Source organism: Taudactylus pleione, unplaced genomic scaffold, assembly GCF_031769625.1.
Source record: "Taudactylus pleione unplaced genomic scaffold, aTauple2 ptg000515l, whole genome shotgun sequence".
Taxonomy (NCBI): Eukaryota; Metazoa; Chordata; class Amphibia; order Anura; family Myobatrachidae; genus Taudactylus; species Taudactylus pleione.
Genome location: NW_028284917.1, coordinates 2833234 through 2858838, shown reverse-complemented (window position 1 = coordinate 2858838; position 25605 = coordinate 2833234). Strand labels below are relative to the sequence as shown.

The 25605-nt window shown below is 45.4% G+C and overlaps 1 protein-coding gene across 13 annotated transcripts in view; it reads left to right on the top strand.

Annotated features, from left to right (window-relative positions):
• SOX6 (SRY-box transcription factor 6) overlaps positions 1-25605 on the top strand; it is a 448338-nt gene that overhangs the window by 53718 nt on the left and 369015 nt on the right. For 12 of the 13 annotated variants that reach the window (XM_088450327.1, XM_088450324.1, XM_088450321.1 and 9 more), the window contains exon 2: positions 3117-3186. The gene's annotated coding sequence lies outside the window, so the exon portion shown is untranslated. Of the gene's footprint in view, positions 1-3116; positions 3187-25605 lie in introns of those variants that run through there. The other variant, XM_088450328.1, reaches the window with a different exon arrangement.

Genomic DNA, 25605 nt, shown 5'->3' with positions numbered 1-25605 from the left:
GGCGGTGATTGAAAGTTCAGCTGGGCGGGCGATAAATGCCCAGGACATCAGCCAGACGAATTGGCAAGTGTGTATACATTTACCAATCGTCAGGTAGGTCGGCGGGTCGGATGTGTAGGACCTTGTTCAGACATATCACTGGTACAAACTGGCCGACGAGCACACGATATATTGGCTGATCAATTGACCGGCCAATATATCTATCGGTGTGTACCCAGCATTAGTCTCTGTTGTTGTTCTCTAGGTCTCCCCCCTCTGCACAGTACCACTTGCCTGTAGACACAATAGTTCCTGTTTCCTCAACTTCTGTCTGGTTGGCACCATGTACTGGATACTCTGGAAATGGGTTTGTGTGCATCCGCCTGTCTGCGGGATTCTGCATGATGTAGATGAAGCAATATTACATTCTCGGTTCACTGAAGCATCAGGAATAAGACTACTTGGTATGAAATGCAGATTGTGGCTCTGTAGTATATTCTGCTGCTCTGAGAGCTGACACTCAGTGCTGTGTTGCTATGGAGCACAGATTGAGACAATGAGCAAGTGGTCCTGAGTGGTCTCCGCTTCCTGGAATGATTTGGGGTTGGTTGGGATGGTGACAATGGCTCCTGGCAGCTGCAGTTCCTTTTCCTTTGTACAGAAACACTTTTTCCTCTTCAACATTCTTTACTACAATTACTGAGTCTTGGGACGCTGCACACCCCGGATAAAGCGTCCACGAGACAGGAATTATTGTGTAGTGAGGCCTTGGGGAGGGTTCAGCTCCTATAAATGTTCTGACTACATCAAAACATCCCTCTACACAGAACTTCCGTAGAGCACCTCACTAATTCCCAATAATAGTCATTTGCAGATTATCAATTTGCAGATTATTTAATTCCTGACCTTTTAGGTTATTGCTCTGTTCCATGTACTGATGCATAGTTATATATTCTGCAGATTATTACATTGCTGTGCTCGTTAGAGATATGCAGAACATTGCTCTGTTCCATCTACCCCCCCTAACCGATACTTAGTGATAGATTCTGCAGATTATTATATTACTGACCTCCATTTGTTATGATCTGCAGAACATTGCTCTGTTCCATCTACCCCCTGACAGATACTTAGTAATATATATTCTGCCGATTATTACTGACTTTTGTAAAGATCTGCAGAACATTGCTCTGTTCCATCTTCTCCCTGTTAGCGACCAGATATTGCATTGTAAAATGGGATTTAAGTAGTGTGTTTCTCCCATGTCCAGAACAAGATTTATGGGAAGAAACTTAGGCTGGGGCCTAGGGCAGTAGAGATGGAGGGACAGTACAATAGTGAGGTAGAAGAACAGTATGGTAGTAGGAAAGGAGGACAATAAGATAGTGAGGCAGTAGAACAGTAAGACATGAGGACAGAAGGATAGTGAAGCTGTAGGACAGTAAGAAATAAGGACAGTATGGTGGTACGGAAGCAGGGCAGTAAGATAGTGAAGCAACAGAACAGTATGGAGGTAGGGAAGGAGCACAGTGGGATAGTGAGGCAGTAGAACAGTATAGTAGAAGGGAAGGAAGGACAGTAGGATAGTGAGGCAGTAGAACAGTATGGCAGTAGGAAAGGAGGACAGTAGAACAGTATGGTAGTAGGAAAGGAGGACAATAGAACAGTATGGTAGTAGGAAAGGAGGACAATAAGATAGTGAGGCAGTAGAACAGTAAGACATGAGGACAGAAGGATAGTGAAGCTGTAGGACAGTAAGAAATAAGGACAGTATGGTGGTACGGAAGCAGGGCAGTAAGATAGTGAGGCAACAGAACAGTATGGAGGTAGGGAAGGAGCACAGTGGGATAGTGAGGCAGTAGAACAGTATAGTAGAAGGGAAGGAAGGACAGTAGGATAGTGAGGCAGTAGAACAGTATGGCAGTAGGAAAGGAGGACAGTAGAACAGTATGGTAGTAGGAAAGGAGGACAATAGAACAGTATGGTAGTAGGAAAGGAGGACAATAAGATAGTGAGGCAGTAGAACAGTAAGACATGAGGACAGAAGGATAGTGAAGCTGTAGGACAGTAAGAAATAAGGACAGTATGGTGGTACGGAAGCAGGGCAGTAAGATAGTGAGGCAACAGAACAGTATGGAGGTAGGGAAGGAGCACAGTGGGATAGTGAGGCAGTAGAACAGTATAGTAGAAGGAAAGGAAGGACAGTAGGATAGTGAGGCAGTAGAACAGTATGGCAGTAGAAAAGGAGGACAGTAGAACAGTATGGTAGTAGGAAAGGAGGACAATAGAACAGTATGGTAGTAGGAAAGGAGGACAGTAGGATAGTGAGGCAGTAGAACAATATAGTAGTGGGGAAGAAGGACAGTAGGATAGTGGGGCAGTAGAACAACAAGGAAGCAATGCAGTAGAATAGTAGGATAGTAATAGTAAGGCAGTAGGATAATAAAGCAGTAGAATGATTTAGTAGTAGGGAAGGGAGACGGTGTGATAATAGGGCTATTAAACAGTAGGGAAGGAAAGTAGGATAGTTTTAGGTAGTAGAACAGTAAGGAAGCAGGACAGAAGGCTAGTAATGCAGTAGAATAAAAAAAAAGGACAGTTTGATGGTAGTGCAGTATTATGGATGGGGAAGCAGGGCTTTAATGCGGTTGGAGAGCAGGGCAGTAGGAGGATGGGGGAGCAGGGGAGTGGAGAAGCAGAACAGTATAATGGTGGGGAAGCAAGCAGTAGTCTTGTAAGGCAGTAGAACAGAAGGAAAGAAGGACAATATGGTAGTAGGGAAGGAGAATAGTAGGACAGTGGATGGAAGCGAGGCAAGAATGCTAGTGAGGCAGTAGGAAAGAAGGAAAATAAGTTAGGGAAGGAGAATAGTAGGACGGTAACCAGCTCATTTGCATTATAAGATTGTAGAAGTTATAATTTGTTGCTGTTTTTTTTAATACACATGAATACATTCCTAATCAAGTTACCCCAAATAAATCTGCCCTATTATCCTCAGAACAAGAACCCATCGATCACCTTAGGGTAATGCGTCTGACAACTTAGACTTATTATATATTGTTTTTATCACTGTTACTCTGCATTGTATTATTCAGTCTTAACAAAAAAACTTTATTTATTTTTATTTTTCCTTCTCACAGATCAGTTTCATGAATTCACAGGCAGCCTACCAGTGACTTCTGGGCGCCGGACTGGTTTCCTCAACTATTTGTAAGTGTCAGCTTATCTTCTACATCTTGGTGCACATTATACTGTAACTTATATATGCTGTGTATGAAAGGGAGAAAAGGTCTATATATATTTTTCTACACAGTTCTTTTATACTTTATTGTGTTAGTGCGTGTATGGTTATATAGATGGATGTGTATGTATGTATATGTATGTGTATATATATATATATGTATGTATGTATAATTTTTTTTTTTTTTTTTTACATAACTGATTTTTTTTTTTTTTTTTAAATTACTTCAGGTTACCCTTCTTTTCCCCCTTTCTTGCATTTTCTATACTAAATGGGACATTAGAGCTGGTTACAAATCTTCAGTTTTATGGTTAGATCTCATGTCGTTTTTGAGCTGTAAGAGTTGGATAAAAGGAAAAAAAAAAACACAATTTCTGGCACTTAGAGCATACAAAAGACCTAACTTTTTTAGTCCATGATTAATATATTTAAAAACAACAACGTTTTGTTCCGAACATAACTGGCTTTAATTTGATATACCACATGACTAGCTTTAAGGATGTCAATATGTCAAGGTCACAGAGTCAAACATTTAAAAACAAATTTCCTCCCCCAAAAACACCATATGGTTTAAAGTTTTCAGAAACTTTGTTTATTCCTTGATGTTTTACAATTGTCCATACCAAATTTCAAGCTGGAATCTTATAGGGATGTTATATTTTCAGTAATGCTGTATAGGGACATCTGGAAATTTATGTAGCAGTCAAATGTCAAAAATGTAAATATAAAAATGTTGACAATTATTTAGGAGGTTATTCCTTTTCAAATTTTGACTGATATATATATATATATATATATGTGTGTGTGTATTGGTTTCCTTATCTGTATTATACTTTGGAGACAGCAACATCTAAAAGTGCATTATATTTAAGTGGAGAATTTTTATTTCTCTGATTTTGAAAATTAATAACTTGATAAAATATTTGCATAATAGTATATGAGTGAATTGTTTTGACAAATTTATAAGCAGGAAGATCCAAGGCTCTTGTGTTCGTAGGCACTTGTATGCATTTTATTCGTGTGTGTGTGTGTGTGTGTTATTTGTGTATGCCTGGATATATGTGTTGGTTAAGTTTATATGTGAGTGTCTGTGTGTGCGTGCATGTCTGTGTTTTAATTTCCTGTGTATGTGCGCCTTTGTATATTTCTGTCTGTCTGCGTTTACCTGTGTCTATGTGTTTGTGCTGTCCCTGAATGTTGTGCCCGGCTTTGCACCATCATTTGTTTATTTCCACATTGTCCTCTTACGGAACCGCTCTTTGTGAGAACTGATTTATTGTGCTGCTATATTCTGGCACGGCGCACAGTACCTGTTCCTTGCAGCCACTACCTCTGCACCAGGTGCCAGCATTGTCCTCTATAGACCACAGCAGCCTAATAAAAGCCTAGGCGCATGCAGTAAATGGAGAAAGGTATAAAATACTAAGTGAATGCATCATAGATTAAAATACAATAATGCTGCTATAACACTATCTAACACTTCTTTGTACCCCCATATATTATTTCTGCTTATGCTAATTAGAAAAAGTGTGGGTGGTCAGTTGGGGCCACGTCATATTTATATGCTGCTGCTGTTGTCTGTTGTAAAACACATGAGGCTCTTTGCATCCTAAATTGTCATTGTGCAATACTGGGGCCTCCCTCCCTGTATGTGCTGTATTCGTCCTGATTCTGTGTTTCCCTGTTACACCAGTGCTTCCCAAGCTTGGTCCTCAAAGCCCACTAATGGTGCGTACACACTGGGCGATTAAAGTGGACGACTGAACGATAACGATATCGTTATCGTTCAGTCGTCCACTTTATCGTCCATTTTTAACACAAAAAAGATGAACGATGACGACGACGCGCGTTCCCGCGGGTCGTTCGTCATCCTCGTTCATCGGGCTGACATGCAGGCCAACCTGACGACCTCGTCAGGTTGCTGCATGTCAGGGAATGGGTGAGAGAGCCCGGCGCTGAACGATATCGCTAATGATATTGTTCAGCGGCTGTGCTCAATGTCATGAACGACATTGAGCACAGCCTGCCGGGGACACACTAGACGATATCGCTCAGGGAGCATATCGTCTAGTGTGTATGCACCTTAAGAGTGCAGGATTGAAGGATATCCAGCTTCAGCACAGGAGACCTCATTTGTACCTCAGTCCTTTTGTATATAAGCATCTGTGCTGAAGCATGGGTATTCTTAAAATCTGGACTGTTATGGGACTTTGAGGACCTTTGTTTGGGAAGCACTGTATTACACTGATCGCATAAACAACATAGACTACAATAGAGACTCTGCTGCAGTGCCAGGCTCTTGCAGAAACCCAGTGGACTATCACCAGCCGGGATTCTATGCAATGAAAAAGCGATATGATAACTTGATATTACATAAGAAAATTGTGCCATGTGATTTAAAGCATTAAAACATAGGGATAGATGTACAAAGCCGTGGAGAGAGAAAGTACCAACCAGTCATCTCCTAGCTGTCATTTTTCAAACACGGGGATATGTACTAAGCCTTTGAGAGAGATGAAGTGGGCAGAGATAAAAGTACCAACCACTTACCTCCTAACTGTCACTTTAAAGGCTGTGTCTGAAAATTACAGTTGGGAGCTCATTGGTTGGTACTTTATCACATTCCACTTTATCTCTCTCCAAGGCTTAGTACAAAGACCCCAAAGTTCGGAGAGAGATACGGTTAAGAGGAAATACCAACCAACCAGCGTCTGTCATTTAAAAAAAAAAACTGCCTGTGAAGGGGATGAGATCAGGAAGTCGACGGTCCAAATGCCGACCACCGGCTTCCCGACTGTCTAATCCTGGCAGGGGTCTAATGACAGGCGTCCAAATCCAGACGCCTGTCATTTTACCTATGCCGGGAGCCCGACCCCCGGCATCCCGATCGAAGGTAAGCCGGGCGGCGGCCGTGAACAGCCGTGGGGGGGGGAAGGGTTAGGTTAGTGGCTCCTGGGGGGGACTTGGGGTTAGGCACCCCCTGGGTGGGTTAGGGTTAGGCTAGGGGAAGGGAGGGGTGGGGTTAGGCACCCCCGGGGGGAGGTTAGGGTTAGACACCCCCCCTGGGAGACTTAGGTTTAGGCTGCGGGGAAGGTGGGGGTTAGGTTTAGACACTTACAGGGGAGGTTACGGTTAGGCACCCCTAAGGGAGGGTTAGGGTTAGAGAGGGGGGGGTTAGGTTTGTTAATACTTTAAATACTTACCTGTCGGGATCTTCTCTGCCGGTCTGGCGGTATTTCATACCAATCCCCTGTAAAGTGACAGTTAGTAGCTGGTTGCTTGGTACTTTAGCGCTCTCCACTTTATTACTCTCCAAGGCTTAATACATTTCCCCATATTCTGTATATACCATGGAGAACTGTGTAATACAAAGGACAGGAGTAGAAACCTATTGATAGTTATGTAGTAACATAACATCTATTTCAGAGGTCTGTGAAAGGTTTAGTGAGCTATTAATTGTACCCGGCTGTTTGTGGTCAGTAGAGAGTGCGTATAATTGCACTGTACCTCCTCTACTACGCAGCTATATGTGAACACAGCATTTCCTATATTAAATGATCGTTCAGGGCTGAAAAGCCCCTTGTCTAAGTCTTAATTCTGTGTGTGAGTGACAGCTGATTTTACCTGAAACAACCCGAGTCAGCTGATGTAACTGATGCATTGTTATGCCAGAATTCATGTAAAATGATCCGGGGAGAATGCAGAACCAAGCCGCGCTCAGCAAGGCATCGCCACTGCTATTTACAGCACAGTCTTGTCATAGTGAAAGCAATTGACAATAACACGAACTGTGCTGTTTAAGGCTGATCAGCTCAGGCTGAAAGTTACACCTGAAATCCGAGAAAATGCGTGTGATAAAACACATACAGTCCTGCTATTTATAGCGCTGGTCTCCTCCTGCGGGCAGAATATACTGCTTGGATTTCCCTTGTTTGCAGTGCCCACCTGTTCTGTGCCATCTCTGTCAGTAGAAGTGTGAGCTGAGCTTTGCTGTATGTCTCTCTATAGAAATCACATTGTGAGCGGTGCCTGAATCTGGTGCTTCTTAAAAGTTTATAAACCATATTCTTTAGGTGAGTTAGATGATTGGGGCATATTTGCTGTTGGATACTTATTTTTACCTGCGTTTGAAACATTATTTTGAATGATTTTGTTGCACCTCTAGAAGAGTCTATCCATCTTTGGAGATTCTTTTTAAGTTAAGGTGCCCATCCATGAGAACGACTGCACGATTATGACATAATCGTGCAGTCGTTTGTCAGTCTGTGATGAGCCTGCACTGAATGAGCAGTCATTCAGTGCAGGCTCATCAATCATCTGCAAACATGCTCAACCTGACGTCAACGTCAGGTTGACCAGCATGCTTGCACGATGATAGATGTCTAAACGACCAACGGGGACGCGCATTGCTGGTCATTGTAGACATTTTTGCAAACGACTGAACGATCGTTATCGTTCAGTCGCTTAACTTAATAGTCTACTGGATGGGCACCTTAAGTTGCATGAAAAGATAAAAGGGTCAATCCAATTAGGAGCAGAGGGGGCAAATTGCTGTTGGGAATGGCATAGAAGTGCTGGCAATGGCACGTAAATATGCCCCTCTTGCAACACAAGCTCACCCTGGACTTGCACATTTTTGTAGTGTTCACTCTAGGACTGGCACAGGACCTAGAAAGGGGCACTTCTGCACCCGCACCCTAAAAGGAGGCATGACCATGAGGAAAGGGGGCATGCATTTAAGACACGCCCCTTTTTCATCACTCTCGGGGCATGCCCAGCACTTACGGACATGCCAGGCTGCCCCCAAGTTCTCCTGTCTCTGTGAATAGATGCATCTATTCATTGGCGTTGATCGCTGCTCCGCAATTTTTTCCGCCAGCGGGACACTGCGGCCCGCGGGTGGGGACTTCACCAGACAGGTTGTTTTAGCTAAAACAGCCTAGCGGAAATGCTATTTTGCTTGCGGACTTATTTTGGGGGAGGGGGGTTGAGAACATCGCTCCTTATCGCATTGACCCTAAAAGTGGAAATAAAAACTTAAGGTCAAAAAATAGATAAAAATTAAGTTACAGTTAAAAACATACTGATAACTGAAATAGAAGTGATAGGTAATCACTAAGCAGAATACTTTGGTGAAATGCGTTTCATACATCAAATTCAGAGGTGCTGACCAATCTCTTATTTCAGAAGCTTGTTAATTTTTTACCCCACATATATTACCAAAATTAACGAGTGTACATTACAGGAGTTGCTGTACTTGCCTAGTGTTAGTGAACGTTGTAAGCTGACCACCATGTTTATTAGAAAGAGCGAACGTTCTACATATTTGTTTTAATTACAAAATGAGACCCCTGTGAAAGTCAGTTTCCTGTTTTCCCTCTGATTTTCACCAATGATATATTATGAATTGAGCCTGTTTTGCGTTCCTGTCATTTTCATGTGATTATTCCAGCGACGTCATCCACCCAAAACACTTAATAATTTTTTATATAGGACAGGATATTTAATGGGTGGAATTTTTTGTCCAATCAGTAATAAATCCTCCTGGCGCGGAGGGTGGATTTTTGATTGGCCCACTAGCGGTCGCGCTTCCTTCACTGGCATTTTGGAATGTTGAAGAAGTAGGTGGAAACCTCTATCTGGAAAGTGCCGTTAGCGCGGCTCCAACCCACCCTCCTCTGTGCTTCCCACACGTTTGTGCTGACTAGGAGCCGTGACGGAGGGTCTCGCAGTGAGTGTGTGCGCTGTCATCCTACCTGATTTATAAAGTGAGACCTCTCTTACACACACCGACTTTGCAGAGGGTTTCAATAGAATTTAGCAGTCTATTAGGGGAGAAAATAGATTTATATGAATTATTAACAGCTAGGCATTGTGTTTATATGTATAATCTGAATGTGTGGCTGCAGCCTACTCTTAGGGGGTGTGGAGATGTTGGTGGTCTTTTTATGGCAGCATCAAAGGCAGCCACAGATGTCCTATTTCTTCCTCTTGGTTCCTGTTTCTTGTAAAAGTTTTTATTAAGGCGTCAAAGTCCTTTCTATCTAGAGGAAAACTATCATATGACCATGACTTGATTAAACACAATAATATATCTATTTATGTTACATCTATTCTTCAGATGACTAGATACATCCACAATAAACTGCCGACTATGGATGGGACTGAGCAATGTTCTGCAGATCTCTGGGGGAGGTCTTTAAAGAGATAATCTGCAGAATATACCGATATTTATCTGTCAGGGTCTAGATCAGGGGTGGGGAACCTTTTTTTCTGCAAAGGGACATTTTCATATATATATATAACTTTATTTGTGGGCCTGATGCTGGCCACGCCCCCTCCGTGTGACATCACATGGGGCGGGGCCACAATCGCCAGTGATTACAGCAATGCCCGGAGCATCCTGAGGATGCTTCGGTGAGCTGTAAGGGCAGCGGTGTGACTGTCTGAAGTGTCCTAAGGTCGCTGCAGGCGGCACTGCTGCATAGATTCTGGCTGCCATTCTAGGCACTGCTAGCCACATGAGGCTCAGATGGCCAGACCAAATGATTCCGGGGGCCTTATTCGGCCCCCGGGAAGGAGGTTCCCCATCCCTGGTCTAGATGGATGTTCTAGATGGTCTAGAGCAATGTTCTGCAGGTCTCTAGAGAGGTCAGTAATTTAATAATCTGCAGTATATATCACTATGTATCTGTTAGGGGATAGATAGGACAGTGCAATGTAGTGTAGCTCTCTAGAGAGGTCAATAATGTAAGAGTCTGCAGAATTTATCACTAAGTAAATTGTCATGGGGTAGGTGGAAAAGAGCAATGTTCTGCAGATCTCTAGAGAGGTCAGCAACCAATAATCTGCAGAATATACATCTGTAAGGACATGTAATCTGTAAATGAATGATGGAGGTGCATTGTGCAATATACATTGCTTTTCCCGTCTCTGGTGCATCTTCCCCCATCAGCCATATTGAATATAATCACTGCAGAACTGTATGAAGACATCTGGCATACAAGTGAGGCATTTAGTAACCTTTGCAGGGGGGCATATGGAAGCTAATAAATGAAAGTGATCTGAGGGTGGGAGCTGCTTCTAGTACAAGACCTGTAACAAGCATTCTTCCTTCAGCATTGGAAGCCACGAGCTCCTGCCTGGTGTCCCCTTATGTTGGTGCATTCACAGTCTATGCTTCCAACTCTAAATGTGGGAAATATCTGACTGGACTGCATCCTGTAACGGAGTTTATGAAAACACAGAGATGTGTTTAGTATGTAGCTGAGAATAGTTCTGTGTGTTAATCGCCAGCTGTCATGTATGTACACCATGAATATGGATCAGCCTCTACAACAGGAAGAGTCCACCGGGCAGAGGGCTGTGGACACTGAAACGCAGAGACTCCTGAAATCAAAGCGACACGTTAAAGAGCTGCCACTAGGACTATAGAGTAATGGGGTGCTATCACCCACCAGCCCCCTGACAGTGGAGGGGGTACTGATTTACCAGAGGCCATATCATTGTCTGACTGCTTCCAGCAAATGGTTCAGTCCTGGTCTTCACTCTCTAATTACTGAACCACCACCCAGGAGACACCATCCAGTGTCTGTCCTCTTACACTATCCCCGCCATCCAGGATCAAGTGCCAGAGCAGCGTGCCCCGACTCTGTGTTACCAAATCAGTCTCTCTCTCTCTCTCAGTAAATTTATAATATTCATATATAGGGGGATGTACTAAGCTGTGGAGAGTGATAAAGTACCAACCAATCAGCTCTTAACTGACGTTTATCGAACAGCCTGTAAACTAACATTTAGGAGCTGATTGGTTGGTACTTTATCACTCTCCAAGGATTAGTACATCGCCCTACCCCCCCCCCCCCCTCGCCAGACTCCCTCTCCTCCCACAGGGGTGCTGAAATTGGCAATTGTTAGTAACACAGGGGAAATATCAGAGCAGTGAGCATATTTAATTCCAACTATATGATTCCTGTCCTCATTTCAGATTATTCATGTTAATATACCATACAGATCACGTTTATGGGTGGTTTTATATCATTAACACTTATACCCCTTTTACACCAACTGAATAACCCGGGTCGATGCTCTGTGTGAACGGCTCCCAGAAAAAATTCCCGGGTTGATTTACCCGGGAATTTTACTCTGGTTGAGAGCAGGGTTGAACACGGGTTGTTCCCGGGTCATGAGGCAGTGTGAACGGGTGCTACCCTGCTTATTTGACTCGGCTAGCTCTGAAAGATGCTGATTGGAGCTTCTGGGGCACAGGCAGGTGATGTAATTTGTCAGTGCCCTGCAGAGAGAGACACACATGAAGCCATCGCTTGCCTGCCTAACCTCCTGCACCACAGCCTGACCAGCAGCCACAAATGCAGGCTGATACACAGCCTACCACAGCCAGAACTGCACCCTGCACCACAGCCTGACCAGCAGCCACAAACACAGGCTAATACACAGCCTGCCACAGCCAGAACTGCACCACAGCCTGACCAGCAGCCACAAACACAGGCTGATACACAGCCTGCCACAGCCAGAACTGCACCCTGCACCACAGCCTGACCAGCAGCCACAAACACAGGCTGATACACAGCCTGCCACAGCCAGAACAGCAACCTGTAGCAATGCTGTAAGCAGTACCCACCCCTCTCTTTTGTTGCATTTTGTGACCTCATCTTTGTCAGCCCTTCAAAAAGTCCATTTTTAATGACATCTATAGGGAAAAGCAGGGATTACCCGGGTTCAGTGTGAATGGGGCTAACCCGGGTCGAATTGCAGTGTGAACGGGGTCTGAAGCCGAGTTCGACCCGGGATTGACCAGTGTTCAAATTCCAGGGTCAGACCCTGGATTTTGGTGTAAAAGGGGTATTATATAGAGTTGGCACATTCCATTGCGCTTTACAATTGGGAACAAAGCAGTAATAGACAAATGATAAAACAAGACTATATCAAATATCAATCTATAAATGAAAGCGATACCAGTACACGCCCAAAGTCCCAAGTTGTGTGTGTATATATATATATATATATATATATATTCTCTATATCTGTGTGTGTGTGTATATGTGTGTGTGTATATATATATATATATATATATATATATATATATATATATAGTGCGGTGTACAAAGCAAATAACAGCGGCAACCCAGGACTTGTAAAGCCCTGTATGTCCTTGAAAAAGGTTAATAAAACCGAAACGTTGGACTTGCCGGCAGTATTATTTATCTGCTTTACAAGTCCTGGAGTGACGCTGTTATTTGCTTTGTGTGTATGTGTGTGTATATACACACGCTATATTCATTTCAATATTGTCGTCATTCCACGCCTCCCAACTTTTTGTTGTCCGCCCTAGCAGCAATAAGCGAATGGGAAGAGGATGCGGGCTTGCCACCATGGGCGGGGCCACGCTGCTAAGTTGGAACATATGGGAGTTTTTATTCTATTTACACTTTGTATTTGTATAATCCAAAAGTGTTGTTTGTTGGACCTTTAATTAAGGAGAGGTGTCGTTGACTGTTTTCTCTTTACCACCATCCCTTTATAACGTTTGGCTACTGTTAGTTTTTTTTTTTTTTTTTCAATGATCATAATCCTTGTAGAGTTTGGAATGGACATTGACGGTTTGCCACCAATGGTCGACAGTTTTGCAATCGATGGCAAAATGTTGTTTTCCGCTGTCGTTGACAATGTAATGCTCTAAACTCCGCCACTCATGTGCCCCACCGTTCTTCCTTGATTGGCACACCGCAGTCACTTTTCCCACAGTAGTTGTGTCCGTCGATGCTTTCCTGCCGTAGATGTAAAGCACTGATAACACCACTGATGGAGAAGCATTCAATAGCCATTCCCATTTAGAATAGAATTGTTTTGGGGTGAGTGATATGCATGACATTAATGGTGGATGTGGCCATGCCTAGATAAGATAGCCGGTAAAGAGGGACTGACACACTGTGTTTGGTCTATTTCTACTTCAGGGTCCATAGGGTATCCACAGGATACCTTGGGGTATAGGTGTGACGTCAGTCGCAGGGCACCAAAGAGTTAAGCTTTCAGCCTCCCAGGATGCACTAGGTCCCCCTCCTATACCCCGCCCCCAGGCCAAGGCACCTCAGTTTAGTTTGGTGCCCGGCCGGAGTCGGGTGCACCTGTTGGAGTGGGGGCTAGAAGAGCCCCTGAAGCTTATTCTACATGCAGCTGTGGCTGCACAACTGGATGTACAGCATGGACAGTCAGTCCTGACGTCCATGCTGTCTTCCCTACACCCCGCCGGTACCAGAACGCCGGTACTGATCCGGGGATGCTGGTGGGCGTCTGGGGTCACAGCTAGCGGTGACCCCAGATGCTCCGGACCATGGCCGGATTCAAGGGGGACAGAGGTAAGCAGCGGGGTCCCGCGGTGGGTCCCCGCTGATCACATGGTCCTAAGTCCCCAGGCAGGGGGCTCCCTGGGGACTGGCTGCAGCGTGGAGCCAGGCGACCAACCTGCGCTTCCACTACCCCCTGGGACAGCGGACCGCAGCAGAGCGGTAGCGCTGCGGCGTCCCAGGGGTTAAATGCATGCCAGGGGAGCGCGCCTTCCCTGTCTCACAGCCGGCGCCTCCCCCGCTGCACACAGCCCTCTCTGCATGCTGCCGACTGGTCCTGTGGCAGCGCTCCTCCCCCAGGCCAGCCTCCTCTCTGCTCCTCGGCGGCCATCTTCTCCAGAACGCATGGTGAACGCTGCTGGAAGCGCTGGACGGAAGCATCGTGGTCTGGGTCCCCCCGCATACCTCTCCTCCGCTGTGGTCAGGTCTGTGTATGCAGCGCTGTGTCCTACCAGGCCCTGTGTCTGTGTAGTTGAGTGATCAGCGCTGTTAGTGCAGGAATTGTTATTTCTCTGCATTGTATGTGACTGTGCTAGCGCTGCTGCCTGTAATCTTTTCTTCATCTAAACTGTCAGCTTTATTACTGTCCCTGTTCTTTCTGCTAAAGCCCTTGCGGTGCGGTGCTGCAGGGTGGTCTCTCGCCTATTTAATACTTAATTGGTGAGAGAGGTCACATACGTGGTGCCATCATGTCTGAAAGTGATTTTCCCCTCCGGCTACAGTGTACCACGTGCAAAGTACCGTTAGCGGAGGGGGAGGGTAGCGCGGAGGGCCTTTGCCGGCAGTGTTTGTCCATGGCGCGGCCTATTACGGTTACAGCACCGGTACAGGAGCCGCCCTGGGCTTGTTTCGCTCAGGCGTTAACAGCTTTAGTGGGCCAGTTAGCTCCGCAGCCCGTGTTTACTCCGATGGGTTTGTCCCAGCAGTCTGTGGTGTCGTCACCCATGCAGGGGTTCCCACGACAATTGGTGGTACCCCACAGTCTCCCTATTTCCCCGCTCCCGGGTTCTCAGGAGCCAGCGTGGGTTAACTCCCTGACGAGTTCTGTACAGCACTTGTCGGATGTGTTGCAAGGGGAGTCTGTGATGCGGTCTCATAAAAGGCCGGTGGCGTCTCTGTCCGCTCCTTATGAGGATGACGAAGGGACGTCTGATGATGGGGAGATTCTAGATCTTTACGATCAGGAACCTCTCCATACTAAGGACGCTGATGCTAAGTCCAAAGTATATATTCCTGGACTTATTCGGGCGGTCCGCACAGCCTTGGTGATTGAGGACGAAGTTCCCCCAGCGGCTAAATCTAAGTATGCCTTTTTCAAAGATGTGAAGGGCGATGCCACAGTCTTTCCTCTTTCGGGTCAGTTGGTGGACCATTTAGAGGAGGCGTGGAAACAACCTGGCAAAAGATACCAGCCGCAGAGACGCCTGGCGGTGGCTTATCCGTTCGCGGATAATTATTTTGCGAAGTGGGAATCCCCTCCACAGGTGGATTCTCACGTGACCCGTCTTGTCCGTAGTGCCACATTGCCGATGCCATCCATGTCCTCCCTTAAGGATGCTACGGACCGCAAGGTAGAAATCTGCTTGAAGTCCGCTTATTCCCTTGCAGGGGGGGCAGCACGGCCGGCTATGGCCATTTGCTGGGTTGCCAGAGCGATGGAGCGCTGGGCGGATTCATTAGAGGCTTCTTTTGAATCCGACTGTCCGGCCGATCAGGCGGAGTTGATTGGCAATCTCCGTGATTCGGCCACCTACATCAACGAGGCGGCTCTAGACATTAGTACTCTGGTGTCTAGAATTTCTTCAGCAGCGGTAGCTGCTCGTCGCACCTTGTGGCTGCGATCCTGGAAGGCGGACGCAGATTCCAAGAAAGGTCTGGAAGCGTTACCGTTTACCGGAGAAGTTCTCTTCGGTCCGGATCTGGATAAGATTGTGGCCACGCTGGCGGCAGCCAAATCTGCCTGTCTCCCGTCGGCCGCTGCTCCTTCTGGTTCGGGACCATCGTCCTTTCGGTCATCTAGGGCCCAGGGCAGGCCCAAACCACAGTCGTTTCCTCGAAAGGCTGGCCCTAAGAAATCGGTCAAGCCCCGGAAGCAGGCATGGAGTACCAGACGTCCGGCCCCCAAGCCAGATGACAAGCCTGCGGCCTGACGGTCCGGGCCTCCCTTTGGGGGATCCCAGGGTGGGAGGCCGCCTGCTACAGTTCGCCCAGTGTTGGTCGACCACTACGACAGACACTTGGGTTCTGGAGGTGGTTTCTCACGGATACGCCCTCTCCTTCCGGCACAGACCCCCGGCTCGCTTCTTCACCACGGGTCTCCCATCAGACCGGAACAAGGCTACGGAGCTGCGGAAGGTATTGCACACTATGCTCCAGGCTGGAGTTATAGTGGCGGTTCCATTCTCCCAGAGGGGCCAGGGTTTCTATTCAAATCTATTTTTGGTACAGAAACCCAATGGGTCATATCGTCCGATTCTCAACCTCAAAGCACTCAACAAGTCTTTGCGGGTCCCGAAGTTTCGGATGGAGACCCTACGGTCCATCATTCTGGCGCTGGAACCTGGGGACTACTTGGTGTCATTGGACATACAGGACGCTTACCTGCATGTCCCTATTCTTTGGCGCCATCAACAGTTCCTCAGGTTCGCAATCAGCAGCGACCACTTCCAGTTTCGGGCGTTACCTTTTGGCCTGGCAACAGCACCACGTGTTTTCACCAAGGTGATGGCGGTCATGGCGGCTTCTCTGCGGCTGCAGGGAGTCCGCATGTTGCCGTATTTGGACGACCTGTTATTGGTGGCAGGATCTCCAGAGCTCCTGTTACGCCACTTGGACCTGACCATTGCACTGCTGCAACGGCACGGCTGGCTAATCAACTGGCAGAAGTCCACTCTAATCCCGTCTCGGAGGATTCTGCATCTTGGAGCCTTATTGGACTCGGGACAGCAAAGGATCTTCGTGACGGAGGACAAGATCTCTGCTTTACAGTCAAGGGTGCGCAGTTGTCTGCACAGCCGCCGGGTGTCCTTACACTCGGCGATGAGGTTACTGGGCTCCATGGTGTCGGTGTTCGACATGGTGGAATACGCCCAGTTTCACTCTAGACCTCTGCAGCACCTGATCCTGTCCAAGTGGAACGGGCTGACTCAGTCTCTGAAGTCCCAGATGATTGTGCTCACCCAGGAGGTTCGCCTGTCCCTTACGTGGTGGTTACAGACGACCCACCTCAACAAGGGACGTCCGTTCTGGGTTCCAAATTGGGTCCTGTTGACAACGGACGCCAGTCTTCGGGGCTGGGGAGCAGTTTCGGGTCCACACTTGTTCCAGGGCAGGTGGACGCCGACAGAAGCGGAGCTTCCAATAAATATCTTGGAACTCCGTGCGGTCTTCAATGCTCTCCAGCAGGCACAGCGGTTTCTCCAGGGTCGCCCGGTGCAGGTCCAGTCGGACAACGCTACCACCGTGGCCTACATAAACAGGCAAGGAGGAACTCGCAGTCGGGCGGCTCTCGTAGAGGTCTCTCGGATCCTGGTTTGGGCGGAGCGCAATCTTCCGGCCATATCAGCGGTCTTCATCCCGGGAGTGCTCAATTGGGAGGCGGACTTTCTAAGTCGCCAGGACGTTCATCCGGGGGAATGGTCCCTGCACCCGGACGTTTTTCAACTACTGGTGGACAGGTGGGGTCTTCCAGAAATCGACCTCATGGCGTCCCGGCACAACAACAAGTTGCCGGTGTACGGGTCTCGCACAAGAGACGAAGGGGCGTCTCTGGTGGATGCTCTGTCCGTCCGGTGGACGTTCCGGTTCGCATACCTGTTTCCTCCGGTCTCCCTTCTTCCACGGGTAATCCGGAAATTCAAACAGGAAGGAGGGACGCTCCTGTTGATAGCTCCCGCGTGGCCCAGACGGCACTGGTTCTCAGACCTTCAGGGTCTGTCCGTGGACATTCCTCTGCGGTTGCCGCTACGACCGGACCTTCTGTCTCAGGGTCCTTGCCTTCACCCGGACCTGACTCGGCTGTCTTTGACGGCGTGGCTGTTGAGACGGCCATGCTGAGGTCCCGGGGGTTTTCCAGCTCTGTGGTGCGTACCATGTTGCGAGCTCGGAAACCGTCTTCCGCGAGGATATACCATCGCGTGTGGCATACGTTCTTCCAGTGGTGTCGACCGAGAGGTTATGCACCGCGGGAGTTTCGTCTGTCTCGGATTCTCGCCTTCCTGCAAGCGGGACTAGATCATGGGCTTCGCCTTGCTTCTTTGAAGGTACAGGTTTCGGCCCTATCTGTCTGGTTTCACCGTAGGATTGCTACAATCCCGGATGTGCGCACCTTTATGCAGGGTGTTCTCCGCATTCAGCCGCCCTTTGTTCCACCTGTGGCGCCTTGGGATTTGGCTGTGGTCCTGAGGGCTCTCCAAGGACCGCCGTTTGAACCACTGGGCTCAGTGGATCTTAAATGGCTAACAGCTAAGACTGTTTTCCTTCTGGCCATTGCTTCGGCCAGACGTGTTTCTGAGTTAGGGGCTCTTTCTTGTAGACCCCCTTTCTTGGTTTTTTATGGGAACAGGGCAGTGCTCCGCACTCGGCCCGAGTTTCTTCCCAAAGTTGTTTCCCAGTTTCATATTAACGAGGAAATAGTTGTTCCGGCCTTTAACTCACCGGGTCTTTCCGTGGGTGAGGCCTCTTTGGATGTTGTGCGGGCCTTAAGGACTTATGTTGACCGCACTTCTTCGTTTAGGAAGTCGGACGCTTTGTTTGTCCTCTTTGGCTTCCGTAAAAAGGGTTGGCCTGCTTCAAAGCAAACTTTGGCAGCCTGGATCCGTATGGCTATTTCTGAAGCTTATCTTCATGAAGGCCTACCGGTCCCTCCTTCTCTGAAGGCTCATTCCACTAGGTCTGTGGGTCCTTCGTGGGCAGCTCGACGTGGTGCCTCGGCAGTTCAGATCTGCAAGGCTGCTACGTGGTCTTCTGTCCATACCTTCGTGAGGTATTACAGGTTTGACACCTTCGCCTCTCAGGATGCTTCCTTCGGGCGGCGGATTCTCCTTTCTGCACAGGAGCGTCCCCACCCTTAAAGGATACTGCTTTGGGACATCCCCAAGGTATCCTGTGGATACCCTATGGACCCTGAAGTAGAAAATATGAGATATGGTAAGAACTTACCCTTGTTATCTCTATTTCTACGAAGTCCATAGGGTTCCACAGGACTCCCGCCCTGTTGCACCTGTGCTGCAGATGGGCTTTGCTCTGGTCACCGGTTTTCCGTCTCCCTCTGGTGAGAATGTGATTCTTGTATGTGTCCAGATCTTTGTTCTCTCTCTTCCTTCTCCTCCTCCGGCCTATGGCTTGGTAACTAACTGAGGTGCCTTGGCCTGGGGGCGGGGTATAGGAGGGGGACCTAGTGCATCCTGGGAGGCTGAAAGCTTAACTCTTTGGTGCCCTGCGACTGACGTCACACCTATACCCCAAGGTATCCTGTGGAACCCTATGGACTTCGTAGAAATAGAGATAACAAGGGTAAGTTCTTACCATATCTCATATTATATCCACTGAGCTTGGGCACAATAAATGAAATAACCATTTTTTGATTGTTTTACTGTCCCTTTAAATAGTAATATATTTATTTAATTATTAACAGTTTCTTATATAGTGCAGCATATTCCGTTGCGCTTTACAATTGTAAGCATTCATAGAACAAAACTGGATATTAACAGACAGATGTATATATTTTCCACTGATGCAATGTTTGGACCTATAGTCCAGTATAAAGGTTCTTTTCATTTCTTCAGCCTCTGCGATTTGCACTAACTAATCTGTAGTATGTGACTGTAAAATAATGTGTGAATAAAAATGTATAATAAAAATAAATATAAAAAAATATATTTAGTATCAAAATACCTATTCTAATGTTCCTAAGTACTCGCGGCAATTCCTCAGTGATCGCCTTCACTTTGGATTTGTAAAATATGTCCTTTATTTTGAATTACATGTTATGTTTTGTAATTCTATTGTTACAAATGCTTCTCACCCCCCCCCCCCCTGTTGTATTTACTTTTATTTTTTCTGTACCCACTTTAATTTACCATATTCTTGAAAAATGGTAATAAAAATCATTGAAAAAAATAAATATTAATATATTTTCCACATATGCAATGTTTGGGTCTATAGTCCAGTATAAAAGTTCTGTTAATTTCTTCAGCCTCTGAGATTTGCACTAACTAATCTGTAGTATGTGGCTGTAAAATAATGTGAATAAAATTTATAAAAAAAAAAAAAAAAATTATAAAAATATATTTAGTATCAAAATACCTATTCTAATGTTCCGAAGTACTCGCAGCAATTCCTCAGTGATCGCCTTCACTTTGGAATGGCCTCAGCTTTCCATATTACATTTGGATGAGGGACAAAAAGTCGCTTTATGCTTTATAATGGTCAGTGTTTTTATTGTGCCGCTGGAAGATGAGCTCATGTATAAAAACAACAAGGAACTGGGTGCAGAACGCGTCAATTAACGGAGCGCGTTTGCGGAAAAGAGATGTCACATATATTCTTTTACAGCTGGTAGTATCAGTTTCTCACTTTTGTTTCACTTTACTGCAGTAGAGAAGAATGAGGGAAAGATTTAATGTCTCCCGGGTGAGCTTTATTAAGATATTTGGAGGTGACGCGGGTGTAATCTGAGTTACATAACTGTGTTTAACCAGGAAAGCATCCAGCAGCCAAAGAACAATTGAGCTGGTAATTACGGAGAGCAGCTGCTCTAACTGGGGGTCATTCCTTCGGAGAGCTGGGAAGACGGTGTTAGCACCGCCGCGCCCGCCTTTGCTATACAGCAGCGTGCAAAGTTTAAAGCCTCCAGTACGATGTTATTTGAAAGCTGTCAAACCACGTTAAAAAAGACTGAATCGACTAAGGCCCTCGTGGCCAGGATTGAACATGTAGCCTTGTCTTACTCATTATAAAATGCATGTTTATAAAGTAACGCAGAGCAGCCAATTCCCAATTCACTTATATCAGCAAGACTTAACTTGCTCATTAATCTAAATTCTTTTGCAACTTTAATCTACATGTTTAATTAATCATAAAATGAGGCAGTAAGTAATTTCAGCAATGTGTGTCTTGTTATCAGATGCATTTAATCACTCTTCTGTGATCTCATTTGGAAACACCTGAATTTGTCGAGAGCAGTTTAAATAAGAATAAATTATTCTTTGTCAGTGTACTTCAGTCAACTAATAAGATATTTATTTAAAAGCGACCTGTTTGTCGTACCGTCGTCCTCAGCCTCCGATTTAGCTGAATTACACAATTGCCGACAGATGGGATTCACAACATAGCACCCGAAGGGTCGCGGGCCTTATTTAATTCATTTCTCTTATTTACAACTAATTAAACCTTGTCATTTTTGTTTTTTTAATGAGAATAACCTCTGGCAATTCAATGGATTTGCTAAAATATTTCTTGAAATATATATTGGCAATTTAGTGAAGTCAGATTTAGGTGTCAGATTGACAGTTTCTACATGGGGAAAAAAAAATTATTCAGAAAATGGAATGTAATTATTGAAATTTGCTGTGGAGCCGACACTTCTCTGTTCCGCGACAGACGAGATGGGAGCGTGGCGTTTTTTTTTAGGTTTTTTTTTTTTTACAATCTCTAGACATTATCACGCTGCATAATCCTCTCCAGTGTTTTCCTGCCATCGGTAACTCTTCAACAACATCTGAAGCCGGAACCCGTGATATCCGACAACTTGGTGCTGTAAGAAGTCCAACGGTGAGACGGAACTAAACTGCGCATTAAGCGGCACCCTGCGTTGTACCAGCACAGAGACAGCAACACGCTGCACATCTTAATCTTGTTCTCTCATGGAGATTTTATTTTGGTTCTGACCTCCACCCTTTTTGCTGCAAAAATTCAGAGTTGCGTCAGTAGATCAAGTAGTTACTTTTTATATTTATAGTACACAATCCACCCCAAGTAGCGTGTAGGGTAGCACAGAGTACTTTTGTAATTGTATCCAAACGTAAGGTGACAATTTTACTGTACATGCGTACAATGAGACATATATATTTGCACTTCTTATTTCTCAGTATTATTTTTTCTTTCTTTCTTTACTATTTTTGTGGTGCATAAAACAAAACTTTTATTTTCAAACGTTTTCTATATCGTTATCTTTATGGTTAATGCGCTTTGGCGCATGAATGAGAAATAGAACAATACCGCCTTCCAAAACCTTCAACGTAACCTTAAAAATCTAGAAGGCAGCATCGTGAATTGGAATATGGAAAGTAATTTTGTCTAATTTTAGAGTCAGATTTATTTATATATTTTTTTTCTGGAGCTTTTCGTTTGTTAAGTAACTCATGAAGAGGCGTGTAAATAATACATCTAGAATATGTTTTATGTGGAATAAAGGCAGTCCGTTTTCTGAGAGGTGCTATATACAACAGTTCTTGTTTAGTAAAGTCAGAGATTGTAAGGTCTCATTCGTCCACCGGGGGCACTGTTCCTTTGTAGTCTACGTACTGATATCAGCAGCACAAGATGCAGTATATCAGGAGAAATCGCTGTATGCTGCCATGTTCCTACCTGTGTTTTTCTGAATAGCTATAGGAAATAAACCTTACAATTTAAAAGGATATAGTCCTCAATTATTATTAAAAACTAGCTAGGGTACCCGGCGTTGCCAGGGTTGATGAATAGACCTTGAAATACATTGGCAGACTTCATTTTTTAAAAATTGTTCTAGCCTATAACCCCATTTCATTGATCCTGAAAGGACCTCCCTGACACTAACATGGTGTCAACCCTAAAAAAGGACCTGTCCATTTATGTAGAGCATTTAGACACTGTTACATCAGTACAGAAGAGATATAACCTGTCCATTTATGTAGAGCATTTAGACACTGTTACATCAGTACAGAAGAGATATAATTTCTGAGCAGAAATTTTTCTGCAGACCAACATTAGAGACCATGACATATGAAAATGTGCTTGAAGGAAATGAGTAACTGTTAGTGCAGGTGCAGTGTGACAGTTGATCCTCTCTGATCTACCTTTTGGAGCTCTGCCTGCCCCCCACTGGTGCATATCAGCCTGTGCCTACAGATCAGTGCAGTTTAGGCACCTGAGCGAACTTAAACAAAAATTTTAATTCAGAGACTCCACAGTCTACTTTGTGGGCACCATGGTGACCTCTATGGCCCTTACAAACTTCACATATAGCCAAACAGCTAATACTGGTCAAACTACACCACCATGCTAAATTTATTGGAGCTAGGGGCCTGATTCAGCTTTGGGAATAGAGTGAGAATTAGCACTTAACTGTGTTGTACTGGACAAACCATGTTGCAATGCAAGGGGCGTAAATAAATACATTATTTTGCATGTAGGGTAAATACTGGCTGCTTTTGCATGTAGCCCACAAATACTGCACAGTCAGTTTGGACACCTCCCTCGAAAATCTAAATCTCTCTGCACATTTTAAATCCGCCCCACCTGCAGTGCAGCATGGTTTCACCAAGATGATCAGTTAAGTGATAAATCGCACTCTATTTCCAAAGCTGAATCAGGCCCTAGGTACAAAACTCTGGCCTGCATAAAGGACCGACAGACACCGACACACAAACTTTCTCACTTATTATATAGATGAAACAAGGTTGGGGTTTGTATTGAGTAACCCAGGTATGAATAACAAAAATTAATTAATTTTTTTTTTTTTTACCAACTTTATAAAAACTAAATGAGTAGTCTCTGTTTTGGGCAAAGGGGAACTTCTTTTTTTTTTCCAAAATCTGTTAGTGCCTCTTTTGATGGTTTTAGTCGTCTAGGCTGTGCTATTTTGTGTTTCTCTTTAGAATATTCCTAAAGCAGCCTTCACTCACTATATGAAATAACCAGGAATATAGGGTGGTAGATTGTACTTCTGGCCTGAGAAATGCACTTGCTATATATAAATATAAAATTATACCTACAAAGTTGATTTAAAAATCCATTTTCTCCTGGAATCATCTTCATCCCATTTACCAATTAATATCTCTTCCTTTTGCAGCTGTGCATTGGAAGCATAGCGAAGTCCTGTTAAATTAATTAATCACTTCAATTATAGCTCATTCTCCCAAATCGCACAAATCCTACCAGGGCAGCTAAAACAGCAACTAGCTGTATGATAACAGGGTCGGTCCAGAACTGTCTGCAATTTATTCTCAGAGTATTAGAAAGTTCTAGTTCCCTGGGGAGCCCCTGACGCATGGGGGAAGGGAGGGGAGGTCTATTGACAAAACTATTTTTGGTGGAAGATTTCCTAATATCACTGTAAAGAAAACTTGTAACATTTATAGAAACTGGTGTGAGTGGATCTGGGGGCTCAATACTAAGAGTAAAACTTGTTAAGGTGACGCGTTTGTTCTTCATGGGTATCACAATTCCACCTGTATCAGGGTGGCAGCATACGTACTCTGTTACATGTAATTGGCAGACAGGGTAGCTACAGTGATTTAACGGCCTTTATTATTAGTATTATTATTATTAATAACATTCTTTAGTTCATACCAGCATAGTCCATAGTGCCATATATCTGTGGATAAACACAATAATAAGAAGTTAATAAAGTCTCTGTATTAACAGACAGACAAAGTGGTAAGAGGGTGCTCCTTGCAAGCTTACATTCAATAGGAGCTTGGAGCTTGATAGTCTAGGGTAAGTGCCCCCCCTAGTGTTCCGGGTATTTATATACCTATGTACGGACATTGAGGATCACTCTGTAAAGCGATAATAACGTCACAAACGTTCCCACTCAGCGGCCGGTATCTTGGAGAACCCTCTGCATTGTCTTTTGATGTGCAGGCTGTGCTGGAAACTGGCTGATAGGGGCACAGACCAGAACGGTCTTCATACGCCCACCTTATTTTCTGGACTGGTGATGTCAGGGAAGAAACCGTCAAGGACTCATCACGATTAGGTCCCTGGAGCTCATGAGGTAGATTCTTCCGATTACTGTACTCTCCTCCCTCCCGCTTGTTACTTCACACCCTGCCACAAAGCTGCATTGTACGCAGTCCAGATTGGTGTCATGTCTTGGCTAATCTCTGAAACTCCGGAGAAAATGATTGGTACCTTAAGAGGCTGTTCCGTTCTCATTAGCCATGGCAGAGGGTCCGGGCATTAATAAGCTGTGTGTGTGTATTCCAGGCCAGGAGCTGCTCGCCCTAATGGAATATTATTATTACATTTCATTTATAGGGCGCCACAAGTGGTCCGCAGCGCCGTACATACGTCAGCAGTAGGACAGCACAGGGTACACAGAACATTACAATACAGTAACCAAAATATAAACAGAGCACAAGTAACAATTAGCATCACAATTCTACGTACACAGTACAGGTGGGAAGCTGAAGGCTGTCATTGAAGTGCTTAGAGAAGAGGGCTATAAGACAGTGGGGAGGAGGATCCTGCTCCTAGGAGCTTACAATCTAGGAGAGAGGGAAGACAGACAGATGACATGAGGCATGAGTGTGTAGATGGGGACCTGAGTGCAGGAAGTAGAGATGGCTGAGGCAGGAGGGAGAGCGACCTGGTGACACGCTTATGTGGTGGAAGGGTTCGCTTTGATGAACAGGTGGGTTTTCAGTGCACGTTTGAAGCTCTGCAAGGTCAGGGAGAGCCTGATCAAGCGAGGGAGCTCGTTCCATTGAAGGGGGCTGCACGGGCAAAATCTTGGATACGAGCATGAGATGAAGTAACCAGGGTGGAGGAGAGGTAACAGTCATTGGCAGACCGGAGTGAGCGGGAGGGAGTCTGTAAGGAGATGAGGTTGGAGAATATAGGAAGCAGTAGAGTTAGAGAGGGCCTTGTATGTGAAGGTGAGGAGTTTGAAGAGGATTCTTTAGGGGAATGGGAGCCAGCGCAGGTTTTGGCAGAGGGGAGCAGCGGAAGGGACGAAACGTACACCAGGAAAGGGCTTGTAGCCATATTAATATGAGATCTCCATTAGTGCGCTCGGTGCTTCCCCCATCAAAGGAGATT